The sequence below is a fragment of the Neomonachus schauinslandi genome, chromosome 10 (genome assembly GCF_002201575.2).
Source record: "Neomonachus schauinslandi chromosome 10, ASM220157v2, whole genome shotgun sequence".
Lineage (NCBI taxonomy): Eukaryota > Metazoa > Chordata > Mammalia > Carnivora > Phocidae > Neomonachus > Neomonachus schauinslandi.
This window is the reverse complement of record NC_058412.1, coordinates 48484539-48502140: the sequence shown is the minus strand read 5'-3', so window position 1 is coordinate 48502140 and position 17602 is coordinate 48484539. Positions and strand designations below refer to the sequence as shown.

The 17602-nt window shown below is 44.3% G+C and overlaps 1 pseudogene; it reads left to right on the top strand.

Moving 5' to 3' along the window:
- The first annotated feature begins 5117 nt into the window (after positions 1-5117).
- LOC110588734 lies at positions 5118-17268 on the top strand (annotated as a pseudogene).
- Positions 17269-17602: the final 334 nt, after the last annotated feature.

Here is a 17602-nt window from a genome sequence, read left to right as displayed (position 1 = left end):
GGCATGTCAAGACTGTACAGGAAGGCAAGAAAAGCTGAGAGATATCTTAAAGGGAAGCTGAGAAGCCTGAGGAGGCCAGGCTCAGGTTATGCAGTGGATGGGTTCTCTCCTCCTCCATCTCCATCTACCCCCAGTCACTGCTGTGGCCTGTGGCCAGCAAACAGCACAGACCTTGGCTCACTCTGCACCAACCACACTGCACGTCCTGCTGTTCCTCCAACATCCCAAGCTCATTCCCACCTCAGGACCTTTGCACTTACTGCCTCCCCAACCTTCAGCTCTCTCATGTACTCTCATGTACTCAGCTTTCTGGTCAAATGCCATCTACCCAAGAAGGTCCTCCCTGACCAGCCTATCTAAAATGCCCCTCTCTAGTCTTTAACTCTGCCTTATTGGTCTATATGGCATTTCTATCCAAAACCACATTTTGTGTTTGTTTGTTCATTCATTACTTTCTCTTCCTCTGATATGGCAGGGACTTTGTCTTGTTCACTGAGGTATTCCTGACACCTATAATAGAGGCTTATAAATGGTTGGTTCGAATCCTGGCTCCACAAACTATGGGATGTTGAGCAAGTCACCTATCTATTTTTTTCTTCAATTTCCTCAACTGAAAAATGGATCAGCTAGTAATATTATAATTATTCTACACCCGGGAAGTTCACGCCCTGCCTATTCTGAGGATGTGGGGAGTGGTATTCCTGGCAGTCTGCAGGAATGGAGCAGTTATTGTTACTTCTCTGGGAACCAAAAATCCCTCTGCAGGCCCGGAACTGGGACCTTTTTTTCTCCTCTGCCTCTGCTCTCTGCTGCCCTCTGAAGGCCCTGGGTGGAGGCTGGCAAAGGAGAATGTTAAGGACTCCGTGGATGACATATTTCCCAAAGAAAAATGAGCCATCCCTTTCTTTAAGCAAGCCACAGTCCCATGGTGGGAAGCTTGGCCCTTGCCAAAGCTGCCACTGGGGCCATCATTTGACAAACTCAATTAGGAATCACTGAGGCCACAGAGGAACTGCAGGTGCTTGGGAATCCATCCCTTAGACGGGCTCCAGGAGGGACCCAGAGCAAACCCACTTCTCCCTTCCCCCTGGCTGTACTTCCTGAGTCTGGCGACAGTGATCTGTCAGCCAACCTGAGCCACCCTGGAAAGCCATTCCTCACCCTGTGCCTCATTCCCTATTGGACTCTGTGTCACCATGTGGGTCAAGGGATCTTCATGTTGTCAGCCTAAAATGAGAGGGAAAGCCACTCCTCTGGGGGCTTCTGGATGGTGATTCATTAACAAGAATCTGGAAACACACACACACTGTCTGATGAAAAGATATAATGGGGGGAAATTTTCATTTTCAATAGTGACAAAAATCCTAAAACATCTAGAAATAACCTTGCCTAGAAATGCATATTTTATATGAGAATGTATGAGAAAATTTTGCTAAGAAGGACAAAATAAGGTATCATATTCCTGAGTGGGAAAATCGAATAGGGCATTTATGTTAAATATTCATAAATTTATACACATTTTAAACATGACAAAAAATGATGGTTAAGATATTAGCTTAGAATTTATGGAGCTTTTATTATGTGCTAGGACCTGTGCTAAGAGCTTTACAAAATTACCTCAGTTAATCCTACAGCAACCCTATGTGATCATTATCATTTATGAAGGAAAGGGCTGGGTAGTGGTTAAGAGCAGGAGGTCACATGACTTTGGGCAGGATACTTATAACCCTGAGACTTGGTTTTCTCATCTGTAAAATGGGAATAATAGTATGTATCTCATGAGTTTCTGCTCAGGATTAAATGAGATAATTTGGAATAGTGCCTGGTAAGTGCCAAGCACTTAATTAATATGAACTACTGCTATCTGCATTTATAGATAAGGAAATTAAAGCTCTGAGAGGATAAAATAACTTGCCTGAGTTCATACAGCTGGCAAATGGCTGAACTAGCCTGGATGATGGGGTTAGGGAGGCTTTCCTAAAAGATACAGAAAATTATAATATCATAATAGTTAAAACAGGAAGCACACCTTAAAGGCATTTATATATGCCTTGCAAAATAATGTTCTGAATGATTAGCCAGTGCCTGCTATTGATGAATGAATGAATGAATGAATGAATGAATGAATGAATGAATGAATAGCCAGTCTGCTATTTTCTTTACTTCGTTTCCTACCCCCCATTAAACAGACCATTCCATGCTTTGCCTCAGGCTGGGCATGTGAAAGCAGAAAAAAGAGACAAAAGGAGCCTCTTCCCTCAGGACAATAGAAAAGACTCCTGACCAAACCTAGACTGAAGTATGGGAAAGATGGTTATGATGATCAAGGCTGTCCCATCCCCCTCACCCAAGGTGGCACAAAGACTTGGGGAGAGACTCGGTGCTCCACAGGGACCTCTAGGTGCCAACAAACAAGAACCGATGGACAGGACAGATGATGTCAAGGGTAGGAGCCTTTGTAGGTCCCTAAGAGTCCAGCACCCCACCCCACTCCGACCCCGGATTGGAAACTGGAATGGACAGGGCTTTAAAAAGACAGCATTGTTTTTAAATGGGGGCTCAAAATACAGATGGAGAGTGTTAGAAAATAAACTAATGCTTCTTATACACTTCAGGTTAGAGGCTGAAACTGAGATTCCAAAGGATAGATTTTTAAAGAAAATAGTGTTGGAGAAATGTGCTATTAAAAAATTTTCCATTTAGAGGAGAAGCTTGGGCAGTGGACAAAGGCAGCAATGTATTTATTTACTGGACTCAGCACATTCATCTCTACCCTGAAATTAAATGTGATTGTCCTTAAGACTGGGGTTGAACTTGCATCCCAGTTTGCCTTGGACAGTCACCATCTGCCCACTTGTCTTGGCTTCGTTGTTAGTAGTGCCCCCTTTCATTCTCAAAAGCCTTCCAGTTTGGGCAATAAGTTACGTTGTTACTCTGTTAAAATTTTAAAATTCAGCAATCCTGTGGGTGAGCAACTCTTAGCTAGACTCTATGAAACAGAAGGTAAGAATTTCCAGGCAGGGGCGGCTGGAGGCCAGCAGAGCAATGAAGTGAAGCCTCAGGAGGGCCTGAGAATCGCACTTGAATGGGAAAGGAAGGGGCAGGTGGTGTCTCATGAGAGGAGCCTTAGTTAAGGTTGAAGGTCAGGTGCTGTGTGGAGTTAAGAGGACACTGGTGGGGTTAGAATGGGATGTTTGAACTTAATCTTTCACGCATGAAACAGCTCAGGGTGTTTCAACAACAGCATGGCCGAGGTTATGCCCATGGAGCAGGCAAGAAATGGAACCCAGATTGCGTTTGGGGTTAGGGTCTGGGAAGCTAAAGAGAGACTTGGAAAGGGGGGATGTCTACTCTATACCCTTTTACTCCTACTAAATTTTGAATCCTACTAAATTTTGAATAATTTTACCTATTCGGAAAAATACAGAAGCAATATGGAAATTTTAAGGAACCAGGCTACCTTGTCCATATTCTCTAGATAAACTGTGGAATCATTTTGTCAAGTTTTTAAGAATGCCATCAGTAAAACAAGTGGCCTTTAAACATTTGAAAAGATGTTTGACCTCATTAAAAAAAATGGGGGGTGGGGGCTGGCTAGCTCAGTCGGTTAAGCGGTTAAGTATCTGCCTTTGGCTCATGTCCTGATCTCAGGATCCTGGAATCTGAGAGTCATGCTCCCTGCTCAGTGGGAGTCTACTTGTCCCTCTGCCCCTCCCCCAACTCATGCTCTCTCTCTTTCTCTCTCTCTTTCTCAAATAAATAAATGAAATCTTAAGAAAAAAGAAGCAGCAGCAAATTAGAGCCACAGTGAAAATCAGCAAATATCAAAAAGCTTCACAACACCAACAGTGGAAGGAAATGGGTCCTCTTCCACACAGTGGCCAGTGACCCTGCAGTTGGGCACAGACTCTACAGGGCCACTTTGGCAATATTTATAAAACTTTAAAATGCACATACCTTTGGGTAGCAGCAACTCTTTGTCTAGAAATTTATCTTACGGATATACTCCCACCTATGTGTGGTTTGGGGCAGTTACCCAACCTCCCTGTATTTTTATGCCAGAAGATTATCATGGGAATTAAATGATATAATATATGGAAAGAATTTTATTTATTTATTTTTTAAGATTTTATTTATTTATTTGACAGAGAGACATGGCGAGAGAGGGAACACAGCAGGTGGAGTGGGAGAGGGAGAAGCAGGCTTCCCGCGGAGCAGGGAGCCTGATGTGGGGCTCGATCCCAGGACCCTGGGATCATGACCTGAGCCGAAGGCAGATGCTCAACAACTGAGCCACCCAGGTGCCCCTACATGGAAGGAATTTTAAAGATGACACACAGTAAATGCTCAGTAAATTCTGGCTGTTATTATTACAGCACTGTTTGTGGCAGCAAAGCACTGGAAACAACCTGAATGTCCATCTATTGGGGACTGATAAAAAAAGTTTTGTCTGTACACCGGAAAACCATGAAGCTTTTAAATAGAGTGAATACTCTTTAAACAGTGCTATGAAATGATCTTTAGAAATATTAAGTGGAGGGACAAAAGCAAAGTGTAGAAGAGTGCTTATGGTTTGCCACCATTGGGGCGGGGGGCAGGTGCGTCTATAGGAGCATAGTCTCTCCATGGAAGGAGTCACAAGAACCTGGTTTCACTGAAGGTTCCTGGGAGCGGAACTGGGAGGCAGGTGCTCAGGGGCCACTGGTATAACCTCTTGTCCCTTTTATATTGTCCACATAGGGATGTATTTGCTATTCAAATCAAATAAATTCTACTTTTGGATATATACCCCAAAGGGTTAAAAAGCAGGGGCTCAAACAGGTACTCATATTGTACACCAATGTTCGTTACTTACAACAGGCAAAAGGTGGAAACAACCCAAATGTTCATCTATAGATGAATGGATAAACAAAATGTGGCATATCCATGCAATTCAATATTACTCAGACTTTAAAAGGGAGGAGGGGTGCCTGGCTGGCTCAGCTGGTAGAGTATGTGACTCTTGAGCTTGGGGTTGTAAGTTCAAGCCCCACATTGGGTGTACAGATTATGTAAAAATAAAATCTTAAAAAAAATTTTTTTAATGAAAGGAAGGAAATTCTAACACATGCTACAACATGGCTGAAACGTGAGGATACTATGCTAAGTGAAATAAGCCAGACCCAAAAAAGACAAATACTGTATGATTCCACTTATATGAAGTACCTAGAATAGCCAAATTCATAGAGACAGAAGACAGAATAGTGGATCTGGGGCTGGGGGAAGGGGCAATGGGAGTCACTGTTTAATGGATACAGAGTTTCAGTTGGGGAAGATGAAAAAGTTCTGGATACGGATAGTGGTGATGGTTGTACAGTAGTGTGAATGTATTTAATGCTATTAAATTTGTACTCTCAAAAATAGTTAAAATGGTAAATTTTGTTATATTTATTTTACCACAAAAAAGTAAATAATTTAAATTTAATTTTAAATAAGATAGTATATCATTGTAAACACTTTTTTAAAATAGTCATTTTTTTACTTTGATTGGAGTTATGTTAGATGTAGAGACTGATTACAAAGAGCTATAATGTATGAGACACAACAAAGAATAAGCCCTAAAAAAGGACCCTTGGTCTCCAAACCCTGGCATTCTCCATGCCAGGTGAACCTACTGTGCTGACTGGCTTCTGGAGGATTCCTGATACAGGGCAGAGGTGAAAGGCTGAAGCAGGACCAAGGAAGGAGGACAAGCAACTTCATCCAAGACAGGGAAGAAAAAGGAAGGAAAGAGATGATGGGCAGGGGCAGAAGCAGAGAAAAATCCCACCTGACCACACAGACTTTCTCCATGAGGAAAGAGGTGAGGGGTGGGAGTGTGTGCCTTTGGGGTGGATTTTGAGGGTAGTGGAAAGGTTGACCTTCAAGGGGTCAGCCCAGGGATGTGTAAAAGAATTGCCATGTCCCCACTGAGGACCCTGGTGAGGCTGGAGACCAGATGTGTAGAGAGAATTTTTCTACTCCTCCCACCTCTTCTCCCTCGCCAGGCAACAACCCTGAAGCGTTCGCAGACCCCTGGGAGCTAAATAAGTAAAGAAGAGTAGAAGGCAGGACTTTCCATCCAGACCGCCAACCACCATAGGCCTCTCTTCTTCAGCAACACCAGGTTGGGATGGGAAGAGGCCCCAATTTTAAATTGAGATTGAGGTTTGGATTATCATTGGGATCAACATTATCATTTCTGAGATGAGCCTGAGACCAACGGTGACCAGAACAATCGTGTGACTTGTCTAAATTTCATCCAGGGGCAGAGCAAGATTCAGCCACACAGAATAAATTTAAAAGAGCAATCACAGGTAAAAAAAATCAGGCTGCTTTCTGATTTTACCCCATGATTCACGCTTATTTAATGGAACACTTACACAATACTATCTTCAACCATTACTTAACATGCATATATCTTGCACCTCCCACTAGATTGTAAGCTCTCTGAGGGCGGGGCCCATGTGCCATTTATCCCCATACTGCCACCAAAGCCCAGCAAAGTACCTTGCACGTACACAGTAAGCCATAGGGTTATATGATTCAGTGCATGGGGACAGTGTCGCTGATGATATTACTAGTGTACATGTGTACCATGGTAAAAACTGGCTAGGTAGCTAGAAGCAGCCAGGCAGTGCGTTGGAAACTCATCCCAGAAAATTCCTTAGCTAGATCACTGAGTTCATGAAATACACTTTAAAAGGCGGGCGTGGGGGGGGGGGGGCACCTGGGTGGCTCAATTGGTTAAGCGTCTGACTCTTGGTTTTGGCTCAGGTCATGATCTCAGGGGCCTGGGATCAAGCCCTGCGTTGGGCTCCCCGCTCAGCAGGGAGTCTGCTTCCCATTTCCCTCTGCGCCTCCCCCTGCTCATGAACTCTCTCTCTCAAATAAATAAATAAATAAATAAATCTTTAAAAAAAGAAAAAAGAGGCTGTGTTCAAGGAATTCTGATATAAAATGATATTGCAGTTTGCCCAGGTTTAGGGTAAAAGGCATAGAAATGAAGTAGGTGTGGATGATCATGTTCTGTTTCTCTGTTAGAGCCGCTCTTGTTCTGAATTAAGGGGAAGCAGGCTAAGACGCAAGAAGAGGGTGCAATCAGACCCAGCTCATGCCCTAGGATAGCAGGAATGAACGCTGCAGTGCCCCATTAGGCTTCAAACCAAGCTGAATCCATTTTTGAGTAAGGAATCTTAAAGGGCTCCTGTCTTCAAGATTATATAAAATGATCCAAATTATGTACTTCTGAGAGAATAAATTAGCTGAAGCAGCACAGAGCCCAGCTCTTTAGATAGGGAAGTAGATCTCAAGTAGCTCAAGATGCAAAATTTTCTACAGATGAAGGTTATGAAAAGGAAACCCAAGGCCAGCTGGTTCTGCTTTGTGGACGGTAACGTCGGAGAACACACTCTGCTATCTATTTCATGTGACCGCATCACTTGTGCTGAAGTATCTCCTTTGTTGGCCTGGCCTCCGTCGATGGTCACGGAGCAGGGGAGTAAAAGAGAAGCTATTTGAGCATCTCCATCAGTAAGTCTAAGTGCTTGATTACTGCCTCTCTGAGAAGATGAATTGAACCGAAGGGAGAGTGGGCAGGCATTCAGTCGAGCGACAAGCCAGTTACTGAGCACCTTCAATGGATGGGGAAAGATGGCTCTCCTCAGACTGGGCAACCCAAAATAAGCTAGGGAGGGGAGGGGGAGAAACAGCATAGTTGGTGGGTTTTTAGGGTACTCCTGAGAACATTCCTCAGCTCATGAGCTCACAGCTCAGTCCCAAATTGCAGGAAAGTAAAAAAACCCTTTCTTGGGGACAGAAGCCCACAGAGCTAAGGGCTCCGGATTTCTAAGTTAGAATTTCATCAATGGCTGGGTGACCCTTTCTTGGATAGCCAACTGATCCCCAGAAGTCCTGATTTGCAAGAACTACGGTCTGTTACATCTAGGAAGAGAGATGAGGACTATCTCCCCGGCTTCTCATGCATCACCTCCCTCCCATTCCCTAGAGCCCATAAAGCTGGTCCTTGGTAAAGGTCACCTCCTTCAGGTGGGAAAGCTTCATTGAAGTGGGGATTTTATATAAGTCTCATGTTTCCTGGACTCATAGGAGCCTCCAAGAAGATGCTGGAAATAACCCTTATCGAACTGAAAGAAGCCTGAAGTAAGCACAGGACCAACCCCCGTGACTTCCATGGCTGAAGAACCTGGATTTAAGAAGTTAGAACTCCATGCAGAGAATACAACTAGATCTAGATCTCAGCCCCTCAGTGCATGTCTGACATTGCACAGATGCACGTATGCATAGATACTCCCCTCTCCAAAGGTGGGGGCAGGGGAATGCAGAATAGCAACACCACCAATAGGACAACCTGATCATTATCTTACTTGTCCTTCACTATGTTGAAATAGTTAAAAATTAATTTAGACAACAGATTGTCCCTTATCTTTGCTCTCTAAATCTTGCACAGGCCTTTAGCAAAAAGCAACACAATTCTCACCTGACCCTCTGTGGGCTGGAGATTCCTGCCTACACTATTGGGTTCATTCATTCACATCCCCAAACCTGAACCTACAACCAAGCTGTTAACTCCATATATTTAAATTCCACTCTACTCACCCCGTGCAGTATAGCCTGTCGCTCCAGCGCCCTTGAATCCAATCCTTTAGGGTGGGCCTTGCAGTTGGAACACACCCACCTCTCCTTTTTTTCTACCTCTGCTATTAACATAGCCCCTCCTCTATTACCTCACCAACCAACTATTTTAGAACCAAAAAGTCTTTGTCTAGTCACAGACACTGTAAAAGTAACATTTGTTTTAAGTTTTTAAATCTAATGTCTGTGTTGTCCGCAATTCTTACTGGTTTATCTAATCAGCATGTCCTAGGGAGGTTTATTACTTGTGGGTTTAGCTTGCGGGAGCCAGCTGAGGCATTCCCCCTGCCCCAGAGAATCAGCTCCTTTAAGAGACAATCCCTGGGAAAGATGTCTTCTTTGCTTTGCCTCTTCTCTTCAGAGGCCTGAGATTAAGGAGCACGTTCCACATCCCACAGCCCCTCCAGCTCTGCAAGCCCCAATTCCTGACTCTTCGGAGAAGGATATGGACAAGATAAATGAAGAAGGCATTTGAACAAATCAAGCCCTACAAGAAAAACGTTGTGTACTTTGTGATTTTTCTAAGTTTTGTGCTGATTTTTGCCCTCATTTTAACTGCTTTGTAAGTAGGAAAGATAACTATCAGTGGGAAGAGGGCAGGGAGAAGGCAGAGACAGTGAGTGGGAAGTGAGGGGAAAAGAAGTGCTAGTGGGGAAGGAACACACAGTGTTGGGTGTGGGCACACAGTGTAGAGGGTGCAGGCACACAATGTTGGGGGGCAGACACAGTGTTGGGTGTGGGCACACACAATTGGGGCGTGAACACACAGGGTTGTGGTGTGAGCACACAGTGTTGGGTGTGGGCTCACAGGGTTGGGGTGTGGGTATACAAGGTTGGGGTGTGAGCACAGTCTTGGGGTGGGCACACGGTGTTGGTATGTGTGGGCACACAGTGTTGGGTGTGAGCACACAGAGTTGGGGTGTGGGCATACAAGGTTGGGGTGTGAGCACAGTGTTGGGTGTGGGCACAAAGTGCTGGGGAATGGGCACACGTTTTGGGTTGTGGGTACACAGAGTAGGAGGGATGCTGAAATCTCTGCTAGTCTAGGCATCTCTGGACACCAAGCATTGGGCTCAGTGACACACATAGCTTCTCTTATTTAACTCTCAACAGTCCTGCCAGGCAAGGATTTTCATCCCCAGATGAAACCTTGCAGATATGGAAACTGAGACTCAGAGAGTGTAATACTAGCCCATGGACTCATAGATGTAGGAGGAAGAACAGCGGTTGGAAGCTCCATTAAAAAATGAACTCCACCCCTTTTCTTACACAGGTCCTATTGTAGATTTACTGAGTGTTTTCAGGCCCATATTTCAGGGTTTACTTTTTCTTTCAGATAGGAAACTTATCTTCTGTATAAAGTCCTGACTCTGTTCCTAGCTCACTGGGGTTTCCCCCAGTGGAAAAGCCACACATGCAGCAGACATGTGGAAAAGTGTGTTTTGGAGGCCATGGCTGAGCCATAACTTTAACCCTACATCCTACTTTCTTTCCATAATCCATGGAATCAAAGACTAGCAAGACTAGGATAACCGACTCACCTTGGTTTGCCTGACACTTGCCCAGTTTTAGCTCTGAAAGAACTGCAACCTAGGAAATCCCTTGTCTGGGGCAGACGGGGATAGCCTGGCCCAGAAGACACACTCTCCAGCCTCAGGGAGTTTCCAGCAAATCGGGAATTAGATAAATACACAAGCAGAAGAGTGCAAGGCCCCATAAAACAGCACAAAGGGAGGGAGGGGTTCAGTAAAAGAGAAACCATACGTGTTTAGAGGACTTACTCATTTCACAAATGGTCATTGCTTACCTTCAAAGTCTTGGGCCACAGCTTAGGCCCTATGTGTTAAAGAAATACTTCATGGAGGGGCAGCTGGGTGTGGAATCAGTTGAGCGTCCAACTCCTGATTTCTGCTCCGGTCATGATCTCAGGGTCGTGAGACTCAGTCTGCGGAGGCCCTGCACCTGCCGCTCACCGAGCTCCACGTCAGGCTCTGCACTGGGCATGGAGCCTGCTTAAGATTCTCTCTCCCTCTCCCGCTGCACTGCCCCGTTGTGTTCGTACATGCGCACGAAGATGTGCGCATGCGCACTCTCAGAAAGAGAGAGAAAGAGGAAGGGAGGGGAAGGAAGGAAGAAAAAGAAAGAAAGAAAGAAAGAGAGAGAGAGAGAAAGAGAGAAAGAGAGAAAGAGAGAAAGAGAGAAAGAGAGAAAGAGAGAAAGAAAGAAAGAGAGAAAGAAAGAAAGAAAGAAAGAAAGAAAGAAAGAAAGAAAGAAAGAAAAGGAAGAAATAGAGATACTTCATGGAGAAAATGACCTTCAGTAGGACGTGAAGGGAAAGGGTATAGGGGTGGGATTTGGAACAGCAGGCAGGATGGAAGGAGTCATAAAAACAAAGACCTAAGTGGTGGAAGAATTCAGTGTACCCCAGAAACTGGGGGGCAGTTTCCCTGGTACAGGGCGGTTTTGGGGAGGAAAAGGACTGGGCCATTCTAGGGAGAGACATAATTATCAGCAAATGGGTCTGAGCTCCAAGGAATGTGGAATGGGACTTGGTACAAGAATGGAAAGATTGGCTTCAGAGTGGATCACAGCACAGGTGGGAAGTCCCGTTGGGCCATCACTGCCAAGCATTCCAGGGAGACCCTTTGGTTTCGACCCACCCAGATTTTGTTTTAATCATTTGGATATTTAGTTCAGATATTTTAGCTTTTGGTTTTTGTTTTTGTTTTTCACTTCATGCGGGAATTAGAGGGTGAGGTTCACCCTGGGTTGATGAGGGGACAGGCTGCCCAAAGGGAACAGGTCTGCAGGCTGAGGATCCTTCCTGATAAAGGAAATAGGGAGGGGACTGCTCTGGCAGCAAAGTGCTTTCCTGCTTGTGTCCTGTGTCCACTGGGGGTTCACTGGAGTGCTTGCCTGTTCTCTGTCCAGCTCTAATAACACCTTTGCTGTCAACCAGTGCACATTCTTATTTACTTTTTTTTTTTTTGGCTTAAAACAAAAAACATAATTCCAAGCATTCTTATTTACTTTGAGAGCCTTTCTGCCTTGCTGTAGAAGAACAGTCGTTCATTTGTTGTGTGTGAGCAAAGCAGGGTGGAGGCTGGGGCACACGGCCTGACGTGCCCCCACTGCCACCGACCGCCACAATGCCTGGTGTCTCGGGGCCTCAGGGCTTTCCCACTCTACCTAATTCTCAGGTGATCCCTCTTCTCTCCATGTGAGGAGGCAGGTTCCTCTGCAAGTGTGATGCAAGTTCAGTTTACGTCCAGAACTCTAGCAGCAAGGGACACTGAGAAATAAGATTTGGGGCTTTCCAATCTCTCCCATTAGGAGGGTGCAACAGAGCTTAAGAGAGCCTATCCAAGAATGTACCACAAGGTTTCTAAATCTTGACCAATGGTAAAGCTACATTTGGTCTTCCAATCGATGATGATGTGTCTGTTCCATAAAATAGAACCCAAGCTGAGGGCGGGTGGTGGGGTGAGAGGCATCCCTTCCCCTCACTGTGCCCCAGCCTGAGCCATTCAGCCTCAGCTAGGAAGCTGGCTCTGCAGGAACGTGGCCGTCCCACCTGAACTACGTGAGTGGAGTGAGGCTGGAGGACTTTGCTGCCAAAGGGACAAGAGCTCGATGTCAGATCCCAAAGAATCTACCATACAGCCGTCCCCCCTTCCCCACAGGTTCACCTTCTATGGTTTCAGTTACCTGCAGTCAACTGTGGTCCAGAAGCAGGTGCTCCTCCTTCATTAGCAGGTCAGCAGGAGCCTAAGGCTACATACGTCTCAGCGCCTACATCATTCTCCTCACTTCATCTCATCATGTGGGCATTTTCTCATCTCACAGCGTTACCAGAACAGTGAGTACCATACAATAAGCTATTTTGAGAGAGAGAGAGAGCACATTCACATAACTTTTATTACAGTATATCGTTATAATTGTTCTATTTTATTACTTGTTGTTAATCTCTTATTGTGCCTAATTTATAAATTAACATATGTATGCATGTATAGGAAAAAACATAGTCTATGGAGTTCGGTACTTCTGTGGGTTCAGGCATCCATGGCGGTCTAGGAATGTATCTAGGTAAGGGAGAACTACCATACTTGTTTTCCAACACTGCTTTGGAATTTTCCCCTTTTCTTTCCTTTCTTTCATTAAAAAATGTAGTTTCAGTTGAACTTAGGGAGGAAAGAGAAGTAAATGTAAGAGTTCAGATTCTTATGAAGATTGAATTTTTTTCAGCTGGTATTGAACCACTGGATTATTTGTGAATTGCTATTTGTATTTATGTTTATATTGGTGTGTTTCTCTTTTCTTATTTATGTGTAAGAATTTTCATATATTGTAAATATTTTTCTATGTTTGTCATTTGTTATTCAATTTTAATGGAATTTTTTTCCTTCCCAAAGGGCTTAGTGCATGTGTGTGTGTTTTAATGAAGTCAAATTTATCCATATTTTTCCGTTAAGGTTTCTAGTTTTGTTGCCAATCTCAGAAGCACTTTAACCATCCCCAAGTTTATGTACACCTATATTTTCATCTAGTTCTAGAAGTTATCTGACTTGAATTTAGTGTATGGTGTAAGATAAAGATTTAACTTTATTACCCCTCCCCACCCCGTGCTACATCACCATTTGTCAAATTATGTATCCTTTATCCAATAGTTTGAAATGCTACTTTTATCACATCCTAAATGTTTCTGTGTGCTGAGTCTGTGCTCAGCCAACCATCCTGACAGCATGTTACACACACCGTTACCTTTTGCTACCACTTGCTCTCCCCTCAAACCACTGTGCTTGGATTTTTTTTTTTAAAGATTTTATTTATTTATTTGACAGAGAGACACAGCGAGAGAGGGAACACAAGCAGGGGGAGTGGGAGAAGGAGAAGCAGGCTTCCAGCAGAGTGGGGAGCCTGATGTGGGGCTCGATGTGGGGCTCGATCCCAGGACCCTGGGATCATGACCTGAGCCGAAGGCAGACGCTTAACAACTGAGCCATCCAGATGCCCATGTGCTTGGATTTTTGCTCCCACTGTGTTACAAACATTTCTCTGGCAAAGCTCATCATCAGACGCCTAATAGCCCAAGTCTGTGCATGCTTTTTAGGGCTTTTCTTGATAGACCTCTCTGGTATATTTGACATTGTTGACAGTTCTTTCCTTCTTGAAGTCCCTTCTTTTGGGGGTGGTTTTGTTTGCCTGTTTGTTTTGTTTTGGTATATTTGGGGACATTTGGATCTTTAGGCACGTGCATCTTCATCTTTGCTGAATCCCACCACAGGGTTCTCCAGAAGGACTATAGTACTTCACACACCCACAAGCAGTGTGCGATAGACTAACATGATTATTTAAGGACTAGCGTTGGTAGAGCTGAGCACTCCAGGTCTCTGCCCTACACCATCTGCTCAGCATCCCCCTGTGCACCTTCTCCCCACAAATCTCTCTCTTGTGAACTTGAATCCTGCTGCTGGCCTAAGCCAAACCCATGATCATCCCCATTCTCCCCACAACACAAACCAATTGAGAGCGTTAAAGGCTCACTCTCCGAAACCTCGTTTTTGCATTTTGTTCCCTGCCCCCAAATCACCAGAGGCTTTCCAGGGCAGTCAAATAAAGTCTGAGCTCCTTGGATTGGCACCCAAGGCCTTCCCCTGCCCAGCTTCCTCATTCTTTCCAAGACTTATTTCCCCCCATTCTCTATGGGAGAACACTTGAATCCAGGCAAGGGGACCCATTCTGGTGCTGGGGGGTAAACCAGAACGGCCACTCTGCAAAAACATGTGGCAATATTTAATAAGGATGAAAATACACATACCAAACGACCAAGCAATTCCACTTTTGCACATGTTTACCAGGGCACGTGAACAAGGATATTTATACAGCCTGGTTTATAGGTCCTCAAACTTGGAAGCAACCTAAATGTCCATCAAGAGCAGAATGGATAAGTTCCAGTCTCTGTACCCTTCCTCACTCTGACCCCCACTAACCTAGCATCAATGGGGAGATTTCTTTTTCAGACAACATATTTTCATTTAAAACAGGAGCCCAACTACCTACTGTACAAAACAGGATTCTTTTCCCCCACTGAAAAATCAATTTCCTATATCATTGTGTAAATATGTAGGAAAACTCTAAGAAGTTGAGGTCAACTACTTGTTTTATCATTGTGTTCATCTAAGTACTCTTTTTTAATCCCCTTTTAAAAGTTTATATACAGTAAAATCCATTCTCTTTTAGCATTCATTTTTTTTAACATTTTTTTAAAGATTTTATTTATTTGACAGAGAGAGAGATAGCAAGAGCAGGAACACAAGCAGGGGGAGTGGGAGAAGGAGAAGCAGGCCTCCCGCTGAGCAGGGAGCACGATGTGGGGCTCGATCCCAGGACCCTGGGATCATGATCCGAGCCGAAGGCAGATGCTTAACGACTGAGCCACCCAGGCACCCCAGCGTTCATTTCTAAGAGTGTTAACAAATGCATACAGCCTATCCTTTGCTTTTTTTTTTTCTCTTCACAAAGGAGTATCAACATGGTCTCACGTAATTTATCTTCCATTTGTCCACTGAGATCTGAGACTTTGGAAAACAAAGTTTGATTTCACAATTTGGTAAGCAAGTTGTGTTTACTCCATGAGTTCACAAAAGTTCAGTTTCACCTATTGGTCCTTGCTCAATTGTTTGCATAGGTTCTGATTGTCTTCTAGAATGGCCAGTCATGGGCTGACGCTTTCCACCAAGATCAGAAGGGAAAACAGGCCTGGCTTTCAACTCTCTATGGACATTTGACAAGCCATTGCTGCAGGTGAAAGGTCCAGCCAAGGATCATCTAAACCAGGTGCCCTTGGCTGCCAAGTATATACGTGACCTAAAACTCCAGGAGAGGGTCAGCCATTTCTAAGCTACCTTGTCATCTAGAAAGTGCCAAGATTTGATAGCCTAAGCATTGAGGGAGAGAGAACACTTGTCCCCACACTTCTCCAAGAAAGGCAGGGAAACTTGGACCCTTAGTAGGCATATAGTTTTCAAAGTACATTAAATCAACTAAGTTAACTTTTTAACCATAAATCCAGCATTCCATTTGTTCTGACATGATGCAAAAATTTTTTAATTTTTCATTGATTAAAACCTAGAAATACTTTCTTTTTTTTTTTTTTTTTTTAAAGATTTTATTTATTTGACAGAGAGAGACACAGCGAGAGAGGGAACACAAGCAGGGGGAGTGGGAGAGGGAGAAGCAGGCTCCCCGCAGAGCAGGGAGCCCGATGCGGGACTCGATCCCAGGACCCTGGGATCATGACCTGAGCTGAAGGCAGTTGCTTAACCAACTGAGCCACCCAGGCGCCCTAGAAATACTTTCATACCATCCCATCAAGAGGCCAACCACTACCTTACCCAATATTTTATCCCTCCCTACCCCAGTTGTTTTGATCTTTATTCTTCAGTGGATGACTTCAAAAATGGGATGCTAAGCCTCACCAAGATGGTGACCTTGATGGCCTGCCCCTGAGGTGGCCAGCCCCTCTCGTGAGGTAGGAATTAACCTATCTTACAAGTCCAGGTGGTGCTGATGCTGGTGGTCAGGGGACCACACTTTGAGAATCACAGCTATAAATCTAAAAATGTATAGGAAATGTGGAAGGCAGAGGAACCTATTAACACCATGAGGATATATTTTAAATCCAGACTCTGAGAAATGGTTCCTTCAACAAATAAATTATAAGGAAAAAGAAAGCAAGAAAGAACCTAGAGATTACAAGAGACTTAGTAGGCATGGAGAGTAGGGCCAAGATAGCACAGTCAAAATACAAGCCTTGAACTCTGTATGAAGCTGGATGTCAACACCTACCAGATTCTGCCCAGTGCTTCCAACAGCAGATACAGGCTGGACTTCAGGACAGCCTACTTAGACTGGTCACCTCCAAATAACTTCAAAGGGGAAGGTTGCCTATCAACTCGAGTATAAAATATCATAGGAGCTCTCTGTATGAGCACCAGTAGAAACAATATCCTATCATTGTTGAGGAGATAGTGACAGATTCCAGCTTCTACTGTGTAATCTGGTTCCAGGATGACACTGGGCATAGTGCTTTCACTGACATTTACTTCATAGATCAGGTGATGCCTTTGACTTTATATCCTTCTGCAAAATTACTTCAAGTGGGTAAAGCAAGTATCTAAGATGTCCAATGAATCTCAAGAACTGGACACTCATCCCAAGTTGGATCTGGGCTTCAAGGAAGGACAGATTATCAAGTTCAGTAATAGGAACCTTGCAACCAAGAGATGATGGGTTTCTTAGCCCAGGACTACAGGGGACTGGGGGTCTAAGTTTACTCCGAGACCCACTTGGAGGCAAAGTCACTATTGCCCCTCCATCCTCAGAGGATGCCATGAGCAATCATGTTGCCCCCACCATCCATTCCAAATCTAACCATGGAGGTAGTGACACAGATAACCTTTTAGGATGGGCTTCTCCTACTCTTGTCATGACACAAGCTCCAGTGTCTGAGCAATGACTTGGGGAGACTTTGGCCCTGCATCCAGTTCTGTTCCAAACCTGGCACCACAGCCATCCAACTAAGTCCAGGACTGAACAGCCTTGGCAGAACATCAAGAACAGACTTGAAGAATAAAAATAACCTTGAGAAGATGGGGAAGAAACCCCATCTTTGATGAGGAAAATGGACAAGGTGCAGAAAAGACTTTTTCTAAACAATTGCAATATATAATATATTTGTTCGGGGGATGATCAGAATACTTACACAGAGCCAGCGGATATTCTTGAAGACCTTGTCATAGAGTTCATCACTGAAATGATGCACAAGGCAATGTCAATTGAAAGACAAGATCAATTACAAGTTGAAGATTTCATCTTCTTGATTTGAAAGGATCCAGGGAAGTTTGCTAAGGTTACTCGTGATTACTGT